Source organism: Anser anser (genome assembly GCF_964211835.1).
Source record: "Anser anser genome assembly, chromosome: 12".
Lineage (NCBI taxonomy): Eukaryota > Metazoa > Chordata > Aves > Anseriformes > Anatidae > Anser > Anser anser.
This window is the reverse complement of record NC_139733.1, coordinates 6367936-6376114: the sequence shown is the minus strand read 5'-3', so window position 1 is coordinate 6376114 and position 8179 is coordinate 6367936.

Here is an 8179-nt window from a genome sequence, read left to right as displayed (position 1 = left end):
AAAAAAAAGGGAAGGGAAGGGAAGGGAAGGGAAGGGAAGGGAAGGGAAGGGAAGGGAAGGGAAGGGAAGGGAAGGGAAGGGAAGGGAAGGGAAGGGAAGGGAAGGGAAGGGAAGGGAAGGGAAGGGAAGGGAAGGGAAGGGAAGGGAAGGGAAGGGAAGGGAAGGGAAGGGAAGGGAAGGGAAGGGAAGGGAAGGGAAGGGAAGGGAAGGGAAGGGAAGGGAAGGGAAGGGAAGGGAAGGGAAGGGAAGGGAAGGGAAGAAAAAGAAAAGAAAGAATAGAAAAAGAAAAGAAAAAGAAAAGAAAAAGAAAAGAAAAAGAAAAGAAAAGAAAAGAAAAGAAAAGAAAAGAAAAAGAAAAAGAAAAAGAAAAAGAAAAAGAAAAAAGAAAAGAAAAGAAAAGAAAAGAAAAGAAAAGAAAAGAAAAGAAAAGAAAAGAAAAGAAAAGAAAAGAAAAGAAAAGAAAAGAAAAGAAAAGAAAAGAAAAGAAAAGAAAAGAAAAGAAAAGAAAAGAAAAGAAAAGAAAAGAAAAGAAAAGAAAAGAAAAGAAAAGAAAAGAAAAGAAAAGAAAAGAAAAGAAAAGAAAAGAAAAGAAAAGAAAAGCTGTTGATGACCAGGACAATTATTACATCCCAGTTGTAATTTTTATGCATGTATAGAAGCACTTAATTCTGTACAAATCCTGTACTCTTAGTTGAAAAAATGATTTCACATAACAAGCTCTGTGCACTGATTAACTGTGCACTGATTAACAGGAAAAGACATTAACTGCAGCCTGCCCCTTCTTTCTTTGGAGGGCTCAAACAAGAACCCAAAGGTCTGTACAAGATGTGTTTGTCGTCTCTTTCACACCATGCTATTTCAATCTTAAATTGTGTTTATCAGATCTCATTCTCCCCCTGGTCTCTGTCACTCCCAACAATGATTTCAGTTTAGACTGCGTGAAAGAAGTACAGAACATGAGAAAAACAGACCTAGTAATTCTGAAACTACATGCAGTAGGCTGCAATGAGTGCGTGCTTTGATTTGCAGTAGGGTACCCACTCAGGACTAAAGAACCCCATACACCTTTTATCCTTCAGAAGAACCACACATCTGAAAAAAATACTTCGGCTTCACATCTGAAGAAAATACCATGTTACTGCTGCATTTCTTGTCAGAAGTAACTGAATGCCATTCCTGCACAACCTGTAATCTGAGTGCTACGCAGTGGCTTCATTTGCAGAAGTGAAACTTCAAGTATGCCACTGCAGTCATCACGATAGCATATGACCATCTTCAGTGATGTGACTAACTTCTCTCACAGAAGTACATTTAGAATAGAAACTCTATGGAAGCATGTTATTATCATAATATGTTTCTAATTGGTATGTTTTATTTCAATCTATTGTAAATGTTCCTGTTGACCAATTTATTCTGAAGCTTTTAAGAAAAAAAGGGCTAGATAAATTAATGACCGTTTCAGTGGAATACCTTGTAAACCACCCCATTTTTTTCAAAATCCTAACTCCATGTATGAGCATGACTTTCTGAAATTTTGATCTAACACAGGGGATTGTCCACCAAAAAAATCTGAATCGTGTTTTCAAGTAACAGAAGCCTATAACAGGCAAGTAGACTGTAAACAAAGGGAAAAAGAGTGCTGCCAACAATAGTTTTATGGAGGCTAGCAGTATCTGGTGTTTTTTGTAAAGTTCAGGCTTCTAAAGTCAGGATATTAACATAAAATAAATCCAACTTGCATCAAGGTTTGGTTTCAGCCCAGTGATGTGGAAGCAAGCTTGAAAATTTGATTTCTTAAACACAGAAACTAAAGACATTAAGGCATGAAATTAAAAACAAATTCTATTCATTTTAATAACACTCTCAGGATTGATTCTCAAGTCACATCACTGACACCATATAAAGATCTATATATTATTGTTGTCCTGCTCGAGGCATTACAGAAAGGAAATATGAGTGTGCCCTTAAAAGCACATTTCAAAAAAAAAGACCTTATGGTTTTCTACCAACACTTCAGACAATTACCTTATACAGTTTTGGCTCTTCATAAATCTCAGGAAAATGAAGTCTGCTGGCAGCATAATTCTTGGGCCTGGCTTCCAACTGATGACACGTCCTCCTTTCTGACTCTATTGCCTACCTGAGCTGCTTGCTTAATGTCTGATTCTTTACTGCCATATTAATTCATCTCTGTAACCTTCTCCCTGTACCTAATGTCATGGAGAACGTGATCTTAACACCGAAGGTCTCGCATACTTTTTTATAACTTCAGAAGTTCGCTGCTGTTCTGAATACTCTTCCTTCTCTATCTTTTCCTATTTATTACTTGTTGCAGCCTTGGATTCTGCATGCAGTCAGTGCATCTGTACTGTTTTTACCATCACATCACTAAGAATGGAAGGTTTTCTGCTATCACAAATATCCTTTACATACTGAAATAGGTAGTAGCCAGTATTAGTGAGGGATTTCTCCAAAATTACTATTGGCATTACACACATTGCTGCTGCAAGACTGAAAATATGGAAAGCCTCCTGCCTTGCCAGTCAATTTCTAAATAACAAGAGAACAAACTCTGGAGGATTCTACAGTCTCTGATCAAATTTAAAATAGATTGCTGTGATAAATACTGGAGGCAGTGATGGGACTTAAAATCATCAAAGCGATCTAAAAATAACCAACTAGCAGCTTGCAGCCACTTGATTTCAATTTATAGTTTAAATAATTGAGAGTTCTAACTATTTCCACATTGTATGTTTGACTTCCTGCTTTTTACACTGTTGTAGCTCTCGTGACATTTACCAGAAGAAAGGAATGCTGCCCATCTCTCCTTCACCTAGGGGACAAATAAAAAGAATGCTTCCGATATTTAAAACTACAAAAATCATGGCTTGTTCTTCTGTAGGAGTCAGAAATCTGGGGAAAGAGGACAGGAAAGAGGTATTCTTACAGTTATTGAATGCTTTTTGTGGTTTAGGTTGGAAGGGATCAGCTAGTTTCAACCTCCCTGCTGTGGGCAAGGACATCTTCCACTAGAAGAGGGTTGCTAGAACTATGCTTCCACTCAATTAGGTTGCTCAAAGCCCCATCCAACCTGAACATTTTAAGGGATGGGGCATCCACAGCTTCTCTGGGCAACCTGTTCCAGCGCCTCACCAGTGTTCTCTGTGAGATGCCTTTTTTGCCTGCAATAGTGCAAAGCTCAACTTTGCAGTGGGAAGTGCTGCGCTTAGAAAATGACATCACAGTTTTCTGAGCTCTTTTTGAACAGCTCCAGCAGTTTAAAGGGAGGATAGGTCTGTGAGCAAAATGCTTCCTAGGACTCAGAACACAGAGTGTTGCTGTTACAGCTCTTCAGAGTCCTCACACGGACACATCTATGTTAACAGGACATAGAGCAACTGAGTTAGCAATGAATAACACACAAGCACGCACACAAATAAAACTAATATTATCACTTCACATACCCCGTGCCACTAGTACACTAACCTACCATCAACTAAGCCTACAGGTACACCGAGGAAGATGTTACCTCGTATAATGAAGTTCCTCAGTTTTGTAAAGCAAGTACTTCACTGTTGCTTTTTAAGAAAGGAGAAAGAAAACCTTTAAACCGCCTCTCTGCAAGGTGCTCTTTTCATTTGCCCCAAAGTTTCCATGTTTGTCGTAAGAAAGGAGATGTGAGGCAGACACTGCAGCAAAGAGACTGGATGCAAAGGATGGAATGTGAGGAATTCCAAAGGCTTTGCACATTCTATATTGCAAATAATTGCATGCTACAGATACTGCTTTTTAACACCAGGGTTTGTTTTTTGGCATCACGCTGATGATTCCTGCCAGTGATGCTTTCCATGCTAACTTGTCTCCCGTCTGTCATAATCAGAAGGTAGAACATTTTCATCTCAGTCTGTCCTTGAACAGGAACGGCAGCCTCAGCTTCATCAGGAATTCAGTGGAGGAAATGAACCTCTCTCTTATCAGTACTCTTGACAGTTACTGATAAGTTGTCTTGTTCCCCTTGTTCTCTTCAGTGCAGCTCTTAAGTTTGGATTATTTTTTCCCTGTACTATCAGATACAGAAAAGTATTTATTTCTGAGCTATTGGCTGTGCCTTTTGGCATCAGGCTGGTACACTTGCATTTTCCTGCTCAAAGTATCGGGTAAGTATGGCAGAAATTAGAACCAAAACTTCCTACTCAGACTTTGTGAATTGAATTCTCATGCCAATATTTAGATTATCAGGTACCTCCTGCCCTACTTAGGAATCACAAGCCCATTTAAAAATGGCCTTAACTGACAACAAAGGAGTTACATGGAATAGAATACACAGGTCGGAGAAAAAATCACTGAGATGGCCTCTACCCCATGAAGTAAACTGGTTCAAAACCAAGACACTATTTCATTCCATACAGAAAGGCAACCATTTGGGTAGATCACAGTTAAAGGTGATTCTGCTCTGTGTAGCAACCCAGGAAGTTCTCAGATTTAAGCTTTTCCACAATGTCTAAACAGACTGCTTGTGTCAATGGAGGTCAAGCAGAGACCTCAGTTATTTTTTTTTTCCAGTATCTTCTGAATTTGTCATTTCAGACACACTATCTTATTTAACAGTTCTTGGTGGAATATGGAGCCCTCATGTCATCCTAGGATTTTCACACTCAACAAGCAAAATCAAGTGGCTTAAGGGGATACCTAGAACAATACCAGCTTTGCAGTGAAAACTATTGTGCTGGTGCCTTTTCTCCTCGTTCTGCATGTTCTACTAAAATCCTAGAATCATTTGGGTTGGAAAAGGCCCTTAATATCATCAGGTCCAACCATCAACCTAACACTACGAACTTCATCACCAAACCACATCCCTTAGTGCCACGTCTGCATGACTCTTAAATACCTCGAGGGATGCGGGCTACACAACTTCCCCCATAGGCAGCCTGTTCCAATGCCTAACCACCCTTTCCACGAAGAAACTCTTCCTAACATTCAATTTAAACCTCCCCTGGTGCAACTTGAGAATGTTTCCTCATGCTCTATTACTTGTCACCTCAGAAAAGAGAGCAACCTCCTCCTCACTGCAACCTCCTTTCAGGTAGTTGTAGAGAGTGATGAGATCTCCCAGCAGCTTCCTCTTCTGCAGACCAAGCAACCCCAGTTCCACCTCAGCCGCTCCTCACAACAATCGTTTTTCTAAGCCCTTCACCAGCTCCATTGCTCTTTTCTGCACACACGCAAGCAACTCAGTATCTTTCTTGTAGTGAGGGGCACAAACCTGAACACAGTATTTCCACACTTCAGCAATTCCGTAACTTCTATCTCTTCAAATCAAGGCAGTACCAAAGCCATCAGTTCTTTACAGTGTATCTGCTGCAACATTCAAGTTAAAACATTTCCCTGGAGTGGTATACTCATCATTGTCCTATACCTTGCCAATTTATTTTCATCATTTCACCAACTCTGCTCTTCCCTTTGCATGCATAACTCATACTAATGTAATATGTCACATTGCAAAGCTATGGTTTTGTACACTTAGTATCTTCACAGATGAGAAATGTACCAAAAAGGCACTGAATCAGGACACAGCTGCAGGGGCAACATAGATGAGTTTCAAATCCACCATTCTGTCAGAGATTGAGGGTACATCAAGAGCATGGCTCACATTAACAACAACGGACAAGTCATTTTCTAGGGGCTCCTTAAGCCACCCATCACTGGGCTTTTGTGCCATAACTAAATCAAAACTGATCCTACCAACATTTTCAGCTCTCTAAATTATTATAATCTCTAATGTGTGCAAATTGTGATGGCAAGTGTTGGGGCTGGGCTTTTTTTTTTCTTTAAAGGTGAGGGTGAATGAACACAACCCCAGAGCATATTTGTAATAGGAGGCCTCTAAGCACAGGCAAATGTGACTTTGCCCTTCAGCTGCACCTGCGTTTATATTTCCCAAAAATACCTTGATTTGATGAGTCATCCCCAAAAGCTTTGCCTCAAGGAAAAAGTCTTCCAAGAACTACAAGTCTGATATGCACTTCTAAAAACTGTATCTTTAGGATCTCTCCTTCTGGGAGTACTGGTATGGGGATGATATTTACACTAGTTCTGGCCCCTAAGCAAGCCAGATATAGTGAGGAACTTTCTTTTTCCTTTAGACTAGCATACATAGTGCTCCAGCAATTAAAAAGACTGAAGTCTTCATCATTTACTTCGTGGTTTTCTCCCTCATTCCACATTAAGTCTAAGGCCCATGGTAAAAATTCATGTCCTTATTTGTGCAATGCATCTGTGCAAATACATATGCGTAAATATCTGTGCTAATTACTGAGGTTAGTAATGTCTAAACAGAGCCCATTAACTCTAAAACCTGTAGTAGCTTGTCAGTGCAGTGTCAGGCACTGAGATCATACAGAGAAGACAAACATGTTTCAAAACTGGTAAATCATAGACTGTTTTTTGAAATTCCCAAGCACCACCAATATCCCCTTCTGGATAACACATAAATTAGTATTCAAGACACCACAGCGCATTCAAATAATTACAATACATGGCATGGATGTGCTGATTGATGTCTACTTTCCTAGTGTCTGACAATTATAATACTCCACCAGAGAGTGCAACAGTGATTTCTGTATGACATTTCGGGCCTAGTGTTTTTGTCTGTGCACAGTCTGCTGGAATGGCTTCACTTCAGAATCACTGTCCATAGGAAACGACAAACTCTGCAAACATAAAACATATAAAATGAACATATACAGTACAGCAAGATTCATCCTAGAAACTGAAGCATGGATCTCCATCAGATCTAAAACAAAATATTATCCAGATGAAGCCCTAATATGGTATGCAAGAATGAGAACCATGCCTTTATTCCTAACTATTAATTGGAGATGAAAATAAAAAAAAAAAAAGTATCTGAAAGACAAAGTGAGTTGCAAGATTAATCCTTTCCAGGAAAGAATTTTTCCACATGCTGTAATTTTCTGGGTCATATTTTCCCCTCCTCTACAGCAACTCTTCCCCAGAAGCACCATTTCTGGGGAGGATATTCAATTTTAAAATGCTATTTTTGCCTTACGGAAGATCAAAAGGCGCTATGCACCCTTGAAAGTGTAACTCTCATTTGGATACAGGAGTTTGTTTTTATGCTGCTATTCCAAATGTAGACCTAAGTGCCCTGTGATCAAAAGCAGTCTCTATCTCAGCCCTGAGGGGCTCAAGTACTTACATGGAAAAAGGCCAAGCAGCAATTCTTTGCCTGCCTTTGTGGAAGAGCTGGTGATTTCAACCTATTTAAAAAACGTCCTGTTAAAAACAGTCTCCAGAAACAGCATGTGCAGTTTCTCAGTGGAAAGCTAAACAGATGTGTGTCAGACAAAATGAGTCTAGGGGAGGAACCATTTTGTGCTCAAGGAAGTGACCCTGACAGATAGGGAATTGGCCACTCAGCAGAGCCGCTGAATACCATTTGTGCATCTGCTCTAGTAAAAAAACTCTACATACTCTACATTCAATCCCCAAGGCTGTTGCAATCATTGCTAAGTGATGAATGTGTTACAGGTTTCCTTGTCCTCTTGGTCTAGGAAAGTGCTCAGAAACCAAGCTTCATCACTAACAGCTTGCAACTATTGCTCCTCGCAGTTTTGGGGATCAAGTAATATGAAAACCAGAATGGAACAACAGACTTGTAAATAACATACTTGGGCACCTGTAATGTAATGTAACCCACTTTGGTGCAGTTTAAGAAAAAAAAATGGACTGGAAAAACATTACACTTTGAAACCATTTTTTTATGGATAAAAGGTGTATAGTAGTGTAGCATGAGTCTTCACAAACGGAAAGACACAAATGCAAAGTGAAAAATGCAGAGAAGTTCTCCCAGAACGTTCTCCAGTGTAGATAATGTGCTGATTTTCAGGGGTGTTTGGTGTTTCTTTTGTTTTTGAGAAAGGATTCATCCCAGCAAGAGCAGTGAATGAAAGTGCAGATGCATTGGGGAAGCTAATCAAGCCCAGATTCTGCTGTCACTTACTATGAGGCACTTTGGATCTGCAGCTGGAAACAGCAGTGATCAATAATGATGGTGGCAACGGTGGAGACTAGAGAAAAGGTCAGAGCAAGTCAACCCAAGAGAGGACTGCATCCTGGGTACCAAAACAAATTGGCAAGACACTACTGGGTACCGAGCACT